We start from the raw sequence: 18,261 nt of genomic DNA, 5'->3' as shown, positions 1-18,261 counted from the left end.
AGCAAGCTTCTTTTAATTTCATGGCTGCAATCATCATCTGCTGTGATTTTGGAGCCCAGAAAAATAAAGTCAGCCACTGTTTCCCCGTCTATTTGCCATGAAGTGATGGGACTGGATGCCATGATCTTAGTTTTCTGAACGTTGAGGTTTAAGCCAACTTTTTCATTCTCCTCTTTCACTTTCATCAAGAAGCACTTTAGTTCTTCTTCACTTTCTGCCATAAGAGTTTTTTATTATTACAAGACATTGCTTATTCCTAGTAAATTTTTTTATTTGAAATCTACTTTGCTATTTTAGCATAATTTTTTATTGAGACTAGAATGGTATAACTTTCAATTTTTTTTATTTTTAACATTTTAATGAATTTTATTTAATATACATATCTTATAAACAGTGTAAGGTTATTTTGATTTCGGAAACAATGCAACAATCTCTATTTTAATTGAAGTATTTAGTTTACATTTAATGTGATTATAAGCATAGTCATCTTTAAGCCTATCATGCTACAATTTTCCTTTTAGTGTGTCTTACTTATTTTGTGATTCCACTTTCCCATGTTTTTATGCCTTATTTTGGATAACTTGAGTGCACTTTATAATTTGATTTCATTTTGTTATTTGGCTTACTAATTATACAACTTTAAAAAAATAGTGGGTTGTTTGTTTTTAGAATTTATGTTCTACATCTTTATCACTACCTGCATTTAAAGGATGTTATACCAACTATTTATAGTATAAGCACATTATAACTTCTTTACTGAATTTTATGCCATTTTATTATAATTTTACTTGTACATCTGTTACAAACCAAAGAGTACATTATATATATATATATATATATATATATATATATATATATATATATATATATATATATCTTATATAGTCTTCCCTGGTGGCTGTTGGTAAAGAATGCATCTTAACTGTGGGAGATCTGGCTTCAGTTCTTGGGGTGGGAAGATCCCTTGGAGGGGGACATGGAAACCACTCCAGTTGCCTTGCCTGGAGAATCCCATGGACTGAGAAGCCTACAGTCTATAGGGTCACAGAGTCGAACATAACTGAGTGACTAAGTACACAGTCTTATATTTAAATATTAAAAAGTACTTAAATAAGAAAAGAAAAATATCTCATATAGTTATTGATGTGTTTACCATTTTAGGAGTCTTTACTCATTTGTATATATACATATTTCCAAATGTTATTTCTTTCTATCTGAAAACCTGTGGCTGATCAATTCTGTTATACATTAAAAAAAAAAAAACAAACAAACTATGTTTGCTCTTGTTTTTAAAATATTTTTCTAAGTTGGCACCTTTTAATTTTTCTTCCACAACTTGAATTGCTCTGTTGTCCTCTAGGATGCGTTGTTTCCTTTGAAGAATCTAACCTATTTTCTCCCCATTTTTGTTCCTCTGTATACAATGTGCCATTTATTTTATCTGGTTATAGATTCTTCTCTTTCACTGGTTTTGAACAACATGAATAAAATAATGCTTTAATATATTTTCATATTTCTTTTTTAAAATATAAATTTATTTATTTTAATTGGAGGCTAATTACTTTACAATATTGTATTGGTTTTCCCATACATCAACATGAATCCGCCACGGGTGTACACGTGTTCTCTATCCTGATCCCCCTCTGACCTCCTTCTCGATACAATCCCTCTTGGTCATCCCAGTGGACTAGCCCCGAGCATCCTGTATCCTGCATCAAACCTGGACTGGTGTTCGTTTCATATATGATATTACACATGTTTCATGCCATACTCCCAAATCACCCCACCCTCTCCCTCTCCCACAGAGTCCAAAAGACTGTTCTATACATCTGTGTCTCTTCTGCTGTCTCACATACAGGGTTATCATTACCATCTTTCTAAATTCCATATATATGCGTTAGTATACTGTATTGGTGTTTTTCTTTCTGGCTTACTACACTCTGTATAATAGGCTTCAGTTTCATCCACTCCATTAAAACTGATTCAGGTGTATTCTTTTTAAGGCTGAGTAAGTGGTCATGTATGGATGTGAGAGTGGGACTGTGAAGATAACCAAGCACCAAACAATTGATGCTTTTGAACTGTGGTGTTGGAGAAGACTCTTGAGACTCCCTTGGACTGCAAGGAGATCCAACCAGTCCATTCTGAAGGAGATCAGCCCTGGGTTTCTTTGGAGGGAATGATGCTGAAGCTGAAACTCCAGTATTTTTGCCACCTCATGCAACGAGTTGACTCATTGGAAAAGACTCTGATGCTGGGAGGGATTGAGGGCAGGAGGAGAAGGGGACGACAGAGGATGAGATGGCTGGATGGCATCACTGACTCGATGGACGTGAGTCTGAGTGAACTCCGGGAGTTGGTGATGGATAAGGAGACCTGGCGTGCTGCGATTCATGGGGTCGCAGAGTCAGACACTATTGAGCGACTGAACTGAACTGAATACTCCATTGTGTATATGTACCACAGATTTCTAATCCATTCATCTGCTGATGGACATCTAGGTTGTTTCCATGACCTGGCTATTATAAACAGTGTTGTGATGAAACATGGGGGTACACGTGTGGTTTCCTCAGTATGTATGCCCAACAGTGGGATTGCTGGGTCATATGGCAGTTCTATTTCCAGTTTTTTAAGGAATCTCCACACTGTTCTCCACAGTGGCTGTACTAGTTTGCATTCCCACCAGTAGTGTAGCAGGGTTCCCTTATCACCACACCCTCTTCAGCATTTATTGCTTGTAGATATGTGGATAGCAGCAATTCTGACTGATGTGAGATGGTACCTCATTGTGGTTTTGATTTGCATTTCTCTGATAATGAGTGCTGTTGAGCGTCTTTTCATGTGTGTGTTAGCCATCTGGATGTCTTCTTTGGAGAACTGTCTGTTTAGTTCTTTGGCCCATTTTTTGATTGGGTCATTTATTTTTATGGAATTGAGCTGCAGGAATTGCTTGCATATTTTTGAGATTAGTTCTTTGTCAGTGGCTTCATTTGTTATTATTTTCTCCCATTCTGAAGGCTGTCTTTTCACCATGCTTAGAGTTTCCTTTGTTGTGCAGAAGCTTTTAATTTTGATTAGGTCTCATTTGTTTATTTTTGCTTTTATTTCTAATATTCTGGGAGGTTGGTCATAGATGATTCTGCTGTGATTTATGTCAGAGAGTGTTTTGCCTATGTTCTCCTCTAGGAGTTTTATAGTTTCTGGTCTTATGTTTAGATCTTTAATCCATTTTGAGTTTATTTTCGTGTACGGTGTGAGAAAGTGTTTTAGTTTCATTCTTTTACAAGTGGTTGACCAGTTTTCCCAGCACCACTTGTTAAAGAGATTTTCTTTTCTCCATTGTATATTCTTGCCTCCTTTGTCAAAGATAAGGTGTCCATAGGTACATATCTCTGGGCTTTCTATTTTATTTTATTCCATTGATCTATATTTCTGTCTTTGTGCCAGTACCATACTGTCTTAATGACTGTGGCTTTGTAGTAGAGCCTGAAGTCATGCAGGTTGATTCCTCCAGTTCCATTCTTCGTTCTTAAGATTGCTTTGGCTATTCGAGGTTTTTTGTATTTCCATACAAATTGTGAAATTATTTATTCTAGCTCTGTGAAAAATACCGCTGGTAGCTTGATAGTGATTGCATTAAATCTATAGATTGCTTTGGGTAGTATACTCATTTTCACTATATTGATTCTTCCGATCCATGAACATGGTATATTTCTCCATCTATTAGTGTTCTCTTTGATTTCTTTCACCAGTGTTTTATAGTTTTCTATATATAGGTCTTTAGTTTCTTTAGGTAGATATACTCCTAAGAATTTTATTCTTTTCATTGCAATGGTAAATGGAATTGTTTCCTTAATTTCTCCTTCTATTTCCTCATTATTAGTGTACAGGAATGGAGAAGGCAATGGCACCCCACTCCAGTACTCCTGCCTGGAAAATCCCATGGATGGAGGGGCCCAGAAGGCTGCAGTCCATGGGGTTGCTGAGGGTCGGACATGACTGAGTGACTTCACTTTCACTTTTCACTTTCATGCATTGGAGAAGGAAATGGCAAGCCACTCCAGTGTTCTTGCCTGGAGAATCTCAGGGACGGGGGAGCCTGGTGGGCTGCCGTCTATGGGGTCACACAGAGTCGGACACGACTGAAGTGACTTAGCAGCAGCAGCAGCAGCAGTGTATAGGAATGCAAGGGAATTCTGTGTGTTGATTTTATATCCTGCAACTTTACTATATTCTTTGATTAGCTCTAGTAATTTTCTGGTGGAGTCTTTAGAGTTTTCTATGGAGAGGATCATGTCATCTGCAAACAGTGAGAGTTTTACTTCTTCTTTTCCAATTTGGATTCCTTTTATTTCTTTTTCTGCTCTGATTGCTGTGGCCAAAACTTCCAAAACTATGTTGAATAGTAGTGGTGAGAGTGGGCACCCTTGTCTTGTTCCTGACTATAGGGGAAATGCTTTCAATTTTTCACCATTGAGGATAATGTTTGCTGTGGGTTTGTCAGATATAGCTTTTAATATGTTACAGTATGTTCCTTCTATTCCTGCTTTCTGGAGAGTTTTTATCATAAATAGATGTTGAATTTTGTCAAAGGTTTTCTCTGCATCTATTGAAATAATCTTATGGCTTTTAGTTTTCAATTTGTTAATGTGGTGTATTACATTGATTGATTTGTGGATATTGAAGAATCCTTGCATCCCTGGGATAAAGCCCACTTGGTCATGGTGTATGATCTTTTTAATGTGTTGTTGGATTCTGATTGCAAGAATTTTGTTAAGGATTTTTGCATCTATGTTCATCAGTGATATTGGCCCGTAGTTTTCTTTTTTTGTGGCATCTTTGTGGCATCTTTAGTATTAGGGTGATGGTGGCCTCATAGAATGAGTTTGGAAGTTTACCTTCCTCTGCAATTTTCTGGAAGAGTTTGAGTAGGATAGGTGTTAGCTCTTGAAATTTTTGGTAGAATTCATCTGTGAAGCCGTCTGGACCTGGGCTTTTGTTTGTTGGAAGTTTTCTGATTACAGTTTCAATTTCCGTGCTTGTGTTGGGTCTGTTAAGATTTTCTATTTCTTCCTGGTTCAGTTTTGGAAAGTTTTACTTTTCTAAGAATTTTTCCTTTTCTTCCATGTTGTCCATTTTATTGGCATATAATTGCTGATAGTAGTCTCTTATGATCCTTTATATTTCTGTATTGTCTGTTGTGATCTCTCCATTTTCATTTCTAATTTGTTGATTTGATTTTTCTCCCTTTGTTTCTTGATGGGTCTGGCTAATGGTTTGTCAATTTAATTTAATCTCTCAAATAACCAGCTTTTGGCTTTGTTGATTTTTGTTATGATCTCTTTTGTTTCTTTTGCATTTATTTCTGCCCTAATTTTTAAGATTTGTTTCCATCTACTAACCCTGGGGTTCTTCATTTCTTCTAGTTGCTTTAGGTGTAGAATTGGGTTATTTATTTGACTTTTTCCTTGTTTCTTGAGGTATGTCTGTATTGCTATGAACCTTCCCCTTAGCACTGCTTTTACAGGGTCCCACAGGTTTTGGGTTGTGTTTTCCTTTTCATTTGTTTCTATGCATATTTTGAATTCTTTTCTAACTTATTCTATGATTCATTGGTTATTCAGCAGCATGTTGTTCAGTCTCCATATGTTGGCATTTTTAATAGTTTTTCTCCTGTAATTGAGATCTAATCTTACTGCATTGTGGTCAGAAAAGATGCTTGGAATGATTTCAATTTTTTTTTGAATTATCAAGGCCAGATTTATGGCCCAGGATATGATTTATCCTGGAGAAGGTTCTGTGTGCACTTGAGATAAAGGTGCAATTCATTGTTTTGGGGTGAAATGTCCTATAGATATCAATTAGGTCTAACTGGTCTATTGTATCATTTACAGTTTGTGTTTTCTGTTTAGTTGATCTATCCATAGGTGTGAGTGGGGTATTAAAGTCTCCCACTATTATTGTGTTATTGTTAATTTCCCTGTTCATACGTGTTAGCATTCGTCTTACATATTGCAGTGCTCCTATGTTGGGTGCATACATATTTATAATTGTTTTGTCTTCTCGGATTGATCCTTTGATCATTATGTAGCATCCTTTTTTGTCCCTTTTCACAGCCTTTGTTTTAAAGTCTATTTTATCTGATATGAGTATTGCTACTCCTGCTTTCTTTTGGTCTCTATTTGCATGGAATATCTTTTCCAGCCCTTCACTTTCAGTCTGTATGTGTCCGTTGTTTTGAGGTGGGTCTCTTGTACACAATATATATAGGGGTCTTGTTTTTGTATCCATTCAGCCAGTCTTTGTCTTTTGGTTGGGGCATTCAACCCATTTATGTTTAAGGTAATTATTGATAAGTATGATCCCGTTGCCATTTACTTTATTGTTTTGGATTCGAGTTTATACACCCTTTTTGTGTATTTGTTGGAGAGCATTTGTTGGAGAGCTGGTTTAGCAGCTCTTTAGCATTTGTTGGAGAGCTGGTTTGGTGGTGCTTAACTCTCTCAGCTTTTGCTTGTCTGTAAAGCTTTGATTTCTCCTTCATATCTGAATGAGATCCTTGCTGGGCACAGTAATCTGGGTTTTAGGTTTTTCTCTTTCATCACTTTAAGTATGTCCTGCCATTCCTTCCTGGCCTGAAGAGTTTCTCTTGAAAGATCAGCTGTTATCCTTATGGGAATCCCCTTGTGTGTTCTTTATTGTTTTTCTCTTGTTGCTTTTGATATTTATTCTTTGTGTTTGATCTTTGTTAATTTGATTAATATGTGTCCAGGGATGTTTCACCTTGGGTTTATCCTGTTTGGGACTCTTTGGGTTTCTTGGACTTGGGTGATTATTTCCTTTCCATTTTAGGGACATTTTCAACTACTATCTCCTCAAGCATTTTCTCATGGTCTTTCTTTTTGTTTTCTTTTGGGACTCCTATGATTTGAATGTTGTTATGTTTAACATTGTCCCAGAGGTCTCTGAGATTGTCCTCATTTCTTTTAATTTGTTTATCTTTTTTCCTCTCTGATTCATTTATTTATACCATTCCATCTTTACTTCACTAATCCTATCTTCTGCCTCCGTTATTCTACTATTTGTTCCCTCCTGAGTGTTTCTGATCTCATTGATTTCATTATTCATTATATATTGACTCTTTTTTATTTCTTCTAAGTCCTTGTTAAACCTTTCTTGCATTATCTGATTCCTTGTCTCCAGGCTATTTATCTGTGATTCCATTTTGATTTCAAGATTTTGGATCATTATCACTATCAATATTTGGAATTCTTTATCAGGTAGATTCCCTATCTCTTCCTCTTCTGTTTGGTTTGGTGGGCATTTTTCCTGTTCCTTTACCTGCTGAGTATTCCTCTGTCTCTTTATCTTGTTTATATTGCTGTGTTTGAGGTGGCTTTCTGTATTCTGGCAGTTTGTGGAGTTCTCTTTATTGTAGAGTTTCCTCACTGTGGGTGCAGTTGTATGGGTGGCTTGTCAAGGCTTCCTGGTTAGGGAAGCTTATGTCAGTGTGCTGGTGGGTGGAGCTGGATTTCTTCTCTCTGGAGTGCAATGAAGTGTCCAGTAATGAGTCATGAGATGTCAATGAGTTTGGAGTGACATTGGGCAGCCTGTATATTGAAGCTCAGGGCTGTGTTCCTGTGTTGCTGGAGAATTTGCATGGTATGTCTTACTCTGGATCTTGTTGGCCCTTGGGTGGTGCTTGGTTTCAGTGTAGGTATGGAGGCGTTTGATTAGCTCCTGTCGATTAATGTCCCCTGGAGTCAGGAGTTCTCTGGTGTTCTCAGGATTTGGACTTAAGCCTCCTGCTTCTGGTTTTCAGTTTTATTTTTACAGTAGCCTCAAGACTTCTCCATCTATACAGTACCATTGATAAAACATCTAGGTTAAAGATGAAAAGTTTCTCCACAGTGAGGGACACCCAGAGAGGTTCACAGAGTTACATGGAGAAGAGAAGAGGGAGGAGGGGGTTAGCGGTGACCCAAATGAGATGAGGTGGAATCAAAAGAGGAGAGAGCAAGCTAGCCAGTAATCACTTCCTTATGTGCACTTTACAGTCTGGACTGCTCCGAAATGCTCCTGGAGTTATACAGAAAAGAGAAGAGGGAGGAAGGAGGCAGAAGTGGCCAGGAGGATAAAGGGGGGAATCAAAAGGAGAGAGACAGATCCAGCCAGTAATCAGTTCCCTAAATGTTCTCCACTGTCTGGAACACACAAACAGATTCAAAGAGTTGGGTAGAGAAGAGAAGGGGAGGGAGGAGATAGAGGCGACCTGGTGGAGAAAGGAGAATTGAAAGGAGGAGAGAGCAGTCAAGCCAATAATCTCACTTGCAATTAAAAATAGGTACTGAAGATTGGGTTCTTAAAATTAATAACAAATACCAAAAAACAAAGGTTAAAAAGCTAGAGTAGAGGTTGGATTTTCAAAAATACAATATTAAGGAAAAGAAAAAAAAACAAAGTCACAAAAATAATAAACTATATATATATATATATGAAGTTTGCTTTAAAAAATAGGGTCTCTCTCTCTCTTTTCTTCTTTTTTTTGGGGGAAAGTAATCAGTTCAGTCACTCAGTCATGTCTGACTCTCTGTGACCCCATGAACTGCAGCATGCCAGGCCTCCCTGTCCATTACCAACTCCCGGAGTTCACTCAAACTCACGTCCATCAAGTCGGTGATGCCATCCAGCCATCTCATCCTCTGTCGTCCCCTTCTCCTCCTGCCCCCAATCCCTCCCAGCATCAGAGTCTTTTCCAATGAGTCAACTCTTCTCATGAGGTGGCCAAAGTATTGGAGTTTCAGCTTTGGCATCACTCCTTCCAAAGAACACCCAGGACTGATCTCCTTTAGAATGGACTGGTTGGATCTCCTTGCAGTCCAAGGGACTCTCAAGAGTCTTCTCCAACATCACAGTTCAAAAGCATCAATTCTTGGGTGCTTGGTTATCTTCACAGTCCAACTCTCACATCCACACACGATTATTGGAAAAACCATAGCCTTGACTAGATGGACCTTTGTTGGCAAAGTAATGTGTCTGCTTTTGAATATGCTATGTAAGTTGGTCATAACTTTCCTTCCAAGGAGTAGGCGTCTTTTAATTCTGTGTCTGCAATCAACATCTGCAGTGATTTTAGAGCCCCCCAAAATAAAGTCTGACACTGTTTCCACTGTTTCCCCATCTATTTCCCATGAAGTGATGGGACCGGATTCCATGATCTTCGTTTTCTGAATGTTGAGCTTTAAGCCAACTTTTTCACTCTCCTCTTTCACTTTCATCAAGAGGCTTTTTAGTTCCTCTTCACTTTCTGCCATAAGGGTAGTATTATCTGCATATCTGAGGTTATTGATATTTCTCCTGGCAATCTTGATTCCAGCTTGTGTTTCTTCCAGCCCAGCATTTCTCATGTTTCTCTGCATATAAGTTAAATAAGCAGGGTGACAGTATACAGCCTTGATGTAAGTTAAAGGAGTAATAGAGGACTTAAATTGAAAAAAATTTTTTTCTAAAAAAATTACAAAATTAAAACAAAGAATGATAGTAAAAATTATAAAAATATATCTAGGACTATCTTTGGTATTGTTGTGTGCAGTGTAGGGTCAATTCATTTTTGGATAGTTCCTTGGTCTGGCTTATATTTCTCAAGATCTATAGGTCCCTTCCTATATAGTCAGTACTAACTACAGAGTTTTAATCTATTGCACCTGTCACTTCCAAGGAGGTTCCCTCTGTTTTAGCTTCTTCTGTTTGCTGGTCTCCTCAATGTCTGATTTCCGCCTTGACACAAGAGGGCGGTGGTGGACACTTTTTTTAGGCTCACTTATTCAGTGGCACTGTGCAGAGGGAGGAATGCTGCAAATGAATAACACTGGTGTGTGCTGGCAGTGTCTCAGCAACACTGGGCCTGCCCCCGTTCATGGAGCATGTGCCTTCCCTGCCCACACTGGTCAGGCTCTAGGTTGCTCTGCTGGGAACCGTCCGAGGCGGGCCCCAGGCTGCATGCACCTCCCAGGTCTAAGCCGCTCAGGTTCAGGCGCTCGGGTAGTCCTCAGAGGTGCAGACTCAGTTGGCCCTGAGTTTTGTGCCCTTCCCAGGTCTGAGCCACTCAGGTGATGAGGTGTTTGGTGAGTGCAGTCGCTGTGACTTACCGCCTCCCCTGTCCCTGCCACTCGGTTTTCTGGGTGTACAACTGGAGCACCTTCTCAGGCGGATGATGACTGTCCAGAATCCCAAAAAGTCTTGGTTAGCAATGAAGCCTGCTTGCATTTTGGTAGATAATGCCTCTCTGGGGCCACAATTGCCACCTTCGGGCATTTACTCAGCGTTTAAATGTTCTTTTGATGAATTTGTGGGGGAAAAAGTCGTCTCCCGATCCTATTTTTCTGCCATCTTCCAGACTGATAATCTATTTTCATATTTCTTATACTTGAATATTGTTAAGATTTTTCAAACTATGATTTTTTAGTTTCTATTAGAGTTTTAACTCTCACTCATTATTATTTAAAATATTTTTTGTCATTTTACTTCTCTCCTTTTGGGATTCTAATTACATATACATTAAACTCCTTGAAGTTTCTCCTAAACTCATATCTTAAAAAAAAATCATTTTTTTATCTTTCATTTGAGTGGTTTCCATTTCTATGCCTTCTTCACTAATTGTTTATTCTGCAATGTTGAATTCAGTGTTATTTTGATCAGTGATCTTTTATCTCAGTTTTTGTTACCTTCATTTCTATGAGTGTGATTTGGGTCTTATTTCATATTTGTCTCTCCTTAACTTTATGAACATAAATATAGAATAGCTTATTTTCTTTTCTTAATTCTAACATTTGTGCCAGATCTGAATTAGTGTTCTTGATAGATTCTTCTCTTCATTTGATTCAAATGTTCTACTTCTTTAAATGTCTGGTTATCTCAATTGAATGCAAGACACTGTGAATTTTTCCCTGGTTGATGACTCTATTTTTTTCTATAAATATTCTTAAGCTTTATCCTGGGATACAGATAAGTTGTGTGAAGTAAGTTTTCCCTTGTGTCTTGCTTGTTCAAGTTTGTTAGGCAGTGCTAGAGAAGCATTTATAATGAATGCTTATAATGCTTGTAGTTATAACTTCTGCTACTGAGGCATCTGTTCTGTGTATTCAGCCTAGAGACTGATCCTCTTACCATCAACATCTTTGTCTTTATAAACATCCTGCCTATTACCTGAGAGAGTTGGCAGCATTTTATTTGTTTGTCCTGTAGGTGTTCTGGTGCTCAAAGGAGTGCAGCATTAAACAGCAACTTAGAAAATCCCATGACAGATTGAGACTGTAAAAGAAAAAAAGAAGGTTTTATCATGATATTTGAAGAAGGCATTTCACATTTTCATCTGGGACCCACAGTAGTTATGAGTCTAGCCCTAGAGCGTCAGACAGTAGAAATTTATTTCCTGCTCATGTAACAGACAAGCCTCTGTATCCTCCCTTAAAGCATCAGGCTCCTTTCACCGTGAAGCTCATCTTTCTCCAGAACTCTGGATTACTTTGGACCGATTTTATAGCCAAATTGAACATTGAAGAAACTGATCTGCATTTCTCTCTTATCTTTCAAGTGTCTTGGTGCTAGCGTTTTACTTTTCTTTAACCACAAATTAACATTTTTGTTTGTTTAGCGTTAGCATTTTAATTAGCATTTTTAAGGGGCACTATAGGTCCTAAAGGTCCAAACTTAAATTGCTCTATAACCTGTAGGTTACACAGACACATTTTCTAATAAACTGTTGTAAGTTCTAATTGAAGATGAATTTAAAAATTGGTTTTAAAAGGTGTCTGAAATTGAATATCAATATTTCCTTTGTCACATAAAGTAGTTTAGAGTATAATAAAATGTAGTGAACATATTATTACATCAGAGCATAAAGGGGATTATCAATCTCCGCTTATAGAGCAATACTTTTAGGTTAAGTGGGTTTATCGAGTTCATGATATGAACATTTGTCTTCTAAGATACATGAGATTTGATACGATCAATCAAGAGAGAATGTAGACATAAAGGGCTGACTTCACCAAGACGAGGAACCAACTTTGTAAATCAGGTGAGTATTAACCAACTTTGTATATCAGGTGGATACTGGGGTAAATTTGACAAGGAATTTGATGGAGTTACAACAAAGAATCTACAGACAGTGTATATTTGCAGAAATGTTGTTTCAATGCATAGCAAAGACTCATCCAAAAACAAAGTTGAGTCACTGACCAAAAGACCTGCAGGATGTAGCTTGTTTTGTAGTTCATCATAATTCACTATTTCTGATTTGTATTTCTCTTGACCAGAACTGATCTTTCCCCTCATGACACTTATAATATTTTTGATTACTGAATTAGTCCATACTAATTCTATGAATTTTGAAGATAGAAAAGAGTTAGAAAATACCAACAAGCACAGCACACAGAGCACATGAATTCCTTGTTCTTGATGATTGCATTGCAGTTGTATAAGATGCTGAATTAGAGGGAGTCTGGCGAGAGACATGAGACAACTGTGTATTTTTTGTAACTTTATTTAAATATAAAAATTAGTTCAGAATAAAAAGTTTAAAAGTGATCACAATTTATATAGACTTTAAAATATTTGAGACCACACTGTATATGTATTGTATCCTGCTTTTTTCAGACCACTATTGTCATTAACATTACCAATCAAGTCTTATCTAATGGCTACATGAAATGCCAATTAAAAAATATATATCATCACTTATCCTACTATTGAACTGTTGGTTTGATTTCATTTGTTTATAGACAACTTTCCAATAGATATAACTGTTGGATCATTCTTTGTCTTAATCATGGGTTATGCTCCTTATGCTACAGAATCAGAGGTATGAAAACATGTCCAAGTGTTATGAACATTGAAAAGAATAAGGTCATGTGTGCACCCCAGACCTGAACTTCAGCAGGAGCCACAGAAGAGAGAGGAAGAAGGAATCCAAGCTGAATAGGACCAGAATCTTATAAATTAGATTAGTTACATATTTTAGTTTCTACAAGTGTCACAACAGCATGTGAGGCAATATTTAGGTACCTGGTAGTCTTTGACTTAATAGACAAATTTGGCCTTGGAGTACAAAATGAAGCAGGACAAAGAGTAACAGAATTTTGCCAAGAGAATGCACTGGTCATAGCAAACATCCTCTTCCAACAATACAAGAGAAGACTCTATACATGGACATCGCCTAATGGTCACCACCAAAACAAGATCGATTATATTTTTTTGCAGCCAAAGATGGAGAATCTCTATACAGTCAGCAAAAGCAAGACCGGGAGATGACTGTGGGTCAGATCATGAAATTCTTATTGCAAAATTCTGACTTAAATTGAAGAGTAGAGAAAGACACTAGACCATTCAGATATAACTTAAATCAAATCCTTTATGTTTATACAGTGGAAGTGACAAATACATTCAAAGGATTATATCTGATAGCAGAGTGCCTGAAGAACTGTGGATGGAGGTTTATGACATTTTACAGGAGGCAGTGATCAAGACCAACTGGAAGAAAAAGAAATCCAACAAGGCAAAATGGTTGTCTGAGGAGGTCTTACAAATAGCTGAGAAAAGAAGAGAAGCTAAAGGCAAAGGAGAAAAGGAAAGATACTGATTTGAATGCAAAGTTCCAAGGAGAGATAGGAAAGCTTCCCTCAGAGATCAGTGCAAAGAAGTAGAGGAAAGCATTAGAATTGCGAAAGACATGACTGAGCAACTGAACTGAACTGAACTGAGAGATCTCTTCAAGAAAACTAGAGATACCAAGGGAAAATTTCACGCAAAGATGGGCACAATAAAGGACAGAAATGGTATGGACCTAACAGAAGCAGAAGATATTAAGAAGAGGTGGCAAGAATACACAGAAGAACTATACAAAAAAGACCTTCATGACCCAGATGATTACAATATTGTGATCACTCACCTAGAGCCAGACATCCTGGAATGTGAAGTCAAGTAGGCCTTAGGAAGCATCACTATGAACAAAGCTAGTGGAGGTGATGGAATTTCAGCTGAGCTATTTAAAATCCCTGCACTCAATATACCAGCTAATTTGGAAAACTCAGCAGTGGCCACAGGACTGGAAAAGGTCACTTTTCATTCCAATCCCAAATAAGGGCAATGCCAAAGAATGTTCAAACTACCACACAATTGCACTCATCTCACACACTAGCAAAGTAATGCTCAAAATTCTCCAAGCCAGGCTTCAACAGTATGTAAACTGTGAACTTCCAGATGTTCAAGCTCATTTTAGAAAAGGCAGAGGTCAAATTGCCAACACCTGCTGGATCATCGAAAAAGCAAGAGAATTCCAGAAAAACATCTACTTCTGCTTTCTTGACTACAACAAATCTTTGCCTGTGTGGATCAAACAAACTGTGGAAAATTCTTCAAGAGATGGGAATACTAGGCCACCTGACCTGCCTCCTGAGAAATCTGTATGCAGGTCGAGAAGCAACAGTTGGAACTGGACATGTAACAACAGATGGGTTCCAAATAGCAAAAGGAGTATGTTAAGACTGTATATTGTCACCCTGATTATTTAACTTATATGCAGAGTACATCATGAGAAATGCTGGGCTGGATGAAGCACAAGCTGGAATCAAGATTGCCAGGAGAAATATAAATGATCTTAGATATGCAAATGACACCACCCTTATTATAGAAAGCAAAGAGTAACTAAAGAACCTCTTGGTGGAAATTAAAGAGGACAGTGAAAAAGTTGGCTTAAACCTCAACATTCAGAAAACTAAGATCATGGCATCCCAGTCCCATCACTTCATGGCAAATAGATGGGGAAACAATGGAAACAGTGAGAGACTTTATTTTTTTGTGGGGCTCCAAAGTCATTGCAGATGGTGACTGCAATGCTTAAAAGATGCTTGCTCCTTGGAATAAAAGTTATGACCAACCTAGACAGCATATGAAGAAGCAGAGACATTACTTTGCCAACAAAACTCTGTCTAGTCAGAGCTATGTTTTTCTAGTAGCCATGTATGGATGTGAGAGTTGGACTACAAATAATGCTGAGCACCAAAGAATTGATGCTTTTGAACTGTGGTGTTGGAGAAGAGTCTTGAGAGTCCCTTGGACTGCGAGGAGATCCAACCAGTCCATCCTAAAGGAAATCAGCCCTGAATATTCATTATAAGGACTGATGCTGAAGCTGAAACTGCAGTACTGTGGCCACCTGATGCGAACAACTGACTCATTGAAAAAGACCCTGATGCTGGGAAAGATTGAAGGCAGGAGGAGAAGGGAATGACAGAGGATGAGATGGTTGGATAGCACCACCAACTCAATTGTCATGAGTTTGAGTAAGCTCCAAGAGTTAATGAAGAACAGGGAAGTCTGGCATGCTGCAGTTAATGGGGTTGCAAAAAGTCTGACATGTCTGTGTGACTGAAGTGACTGAGTTTTTGACTTATTTCTAGGGCAAAGTTTTCTGATCAACTGGGTTGTAAGGCTACCTATTATCTAATAGATGGTTGTCTAACGCCTTGTAACTAGGTTCTTGTAAGTTCATATTTTGGAATCCAAAATCTCTTCTTTAGTAAGGACAATAGTAAATAACTAATAATATATAGAGGATGCGCTGTTCTTTAAGGGGATGAATACTAGTGTCCTACACATTGTTTCAGGCTCTTGCTGACTTGAGCTTTTCTCATAAGGATGAATTAACTGGGAGCAAGGAGGAAGTTTTGGGTCTGGCTTCCATCCATGAACAAACTGTGGCACCCCTATGATTCCAGAGCATTGTTCTTTTGCAGAACTGAGTATTTGTGGAAGAAAATGACTTTATGTCTGTTTGGGAATTGGGGATTCACTGGGGCCAGGGTGGCACTGGGGGAAATTTGTCTGGATAGTAGTTGTTAGCTCTGTTAGGCTCAAGGCATAGGGTAAAGGTGAACTTACTAGGCTGGTGAGTAAGGTCATCCACTGATAGGGTAGAAATCATTTTCAAAATATACAGATCCCCAAACTCTACATGACATGCCAAGTCAAAGTCTCTAGGGGAAGTATCAGAAAACCTGTACTTTTTCAGAATTCCTAAGCAACTATGACATAACTCCCAGTTTGGAAAGGGCTAACCTAAAGCCTGGAGACAGAGTTAAGAGCTATCATTGAAAGAGGGCTCCCTTTTTTTCCATACCTTCACTTTTGGGGGGAATGTAAATTGATACAGCTACTATGGAGAACCATGTATGAAGGTTCTTTGAGGCACTAAAAATAGAACTGCCATATGACACAGACTCCCACTATCTGGGACATATACGTGGATAAAACCATAATTCAAAAAGACACATGCATCGAATGGTCAGGGTTGGTGCACTGGGATGACCCAGAGGGATGGTACGGGGTGGCAGGAGGGAGGGGGCTTCGGGATGGGGAACACGTGTACACCCATGGCAGATTCATGTTGATGTATGGAAAAACCAGTACAATATTGTAAAGTAATTAGCCTCCAATTAAAATAAATAAATTTAAATTTAAAAAAAAGACACATGCACCCCTTCCTCACAGCACTATTCACAATACGGGATATGGAAGCAACATAGTGCCCATCAACAGAGGAAAGGACAAAGAAAGTGTGTCACATATACATAATGGAATTTTACTCAATCATAAAAGGAATGAAATTGGATCATTTGTAGAGACGTGGATGGACCTAGAGTCTGCCATACAGAGTGAATTAAGTCATAAAGAGAAAAACAAATACAATATATTCACACATATCTGTGGCATCTATAAAAATGGTACAGATGAATCTGTTTACAAGGCAGAAATAGAAACACAGGCATAGAAAACAAATGTGTGGACAAAGAGAGGGGAATAGGGAAGGGGACGAACTGAGAAATTGTGACTGACATTTATTCACTAATATGTATACAAGAGATAACTAATGAGAACCTGCTGTGTAGCACAGAGAACTCTACTCAAAGCTCTGTGATGACCAAATTGGAAGGAAACCCAGAAAAGAGAGGATATATGTGTATATATAGCCAATTTTTTGCCATGCAGCAAAAAGTAACACAACACTATAAAGCAACTATACTTCAGTAAATAAAACAGAGCTATCATTGGAACAATTTATCTGCAAGGAAAGGATAACACACATAGTGGAGGAAGTTGAAATAGTCATAACAACACCCAAAACTCAAAGAATGGGGTGCAGATAAATGACTGTGGCTTGGGCAAAACCTGGATTGAAAAGGGAAGGAACTCTATGCAGTCTCCAGCTGGAAGCATGACATGAGCTAACAATGGAAAAAATGAGGGTTGTGGTTGCTTGGAAAACAGTGAACAATCATGAAATGTTTAATGGGTGCCTGGGTTATCTTGACTGATGCAGCTGTGAATCGCTAGCACTGAAGTGTTAAAGTGCATGGTCACCCTAAAGTGGACTAGTTAGGACCAGGAAACTAAACATAAATAATCTCAGAAGTTTTGTCGCTGCAGGATGTTCACTTTCTCTCCCTAAGACTTTAATTCTGTTTTTGCCATAGAAAGAGCAGAGGAATCTGACCAAATGAGCCATGTGCTGACTCCACTTGATGTGGGGACTATAAGGCCATAACCACCACTCTGCTTTGGTTAACTTTCATTGGTTAGCCGTCCAAGAGGTTAACCACACCCCTTGTTAATTTGAACTAAATCATTAGATTTATTTCCAATTTAAATGCTGACTCAACCAATGAGTCAAATGAAGTAAGATATATTTATTAAAATTTTGTTTCCCTAGAGCCCAACAGTACCTGCCATAGCGTGCGTGCACTTATTGGGATGCACGTACTTAGAATCAGTCTTCTAAAAACTGTCATTTGAATGAATTAAACATATGAGCATCATTGATACAGTTCCCTGGTCATTTGGGGAGTTAAGGATGGAGATATTGAAAGGAAAATATGCACAGGAGGAATTTACATGAGGTGGTGCCACGCTGACATAATTCAACAAAAACATGCTATTACTCAAACCCATATACCATGTACACATAATTTGATTTAAATAAGAACCAATAAATTTGTTGATTAGATAAACAAGGTCAAGGCATGAAATTTCTTATTTTGGTCATTAATCTTAATGGCAGAAGGTGGGGGCCGATATCAAAACAGATTTTTCAACATTAATTAAAGGGTCTTTAAGCCTCCAGAGTGGGTGTAGAGACATAGAGAATTATACCAGTAGAGCCAGCAGGAAGTACTTAGTTATGTAAAGTGTAGCACATGGCATGACTCA

The sequence above is a fragment of the Ovis aries genome, chromosome 4, assembly GCF_016772045.2.
Source record: "Ovis aries strain OAR_USU_Benz2616 breed Rambouillet chromosome 4, ARS-UI_Ramb_v3.0, whole genome shotgun sequence".
In the NCBI taxonomy this organism is placed as follows: Eukaryota; Metazoa; Chordata; class Mammalia; order Artiodactyla; family Bovidae; genus Ovis; species Ovis aries.
This window is presented reverse-complemented; position numbering follows the sequence as displayed.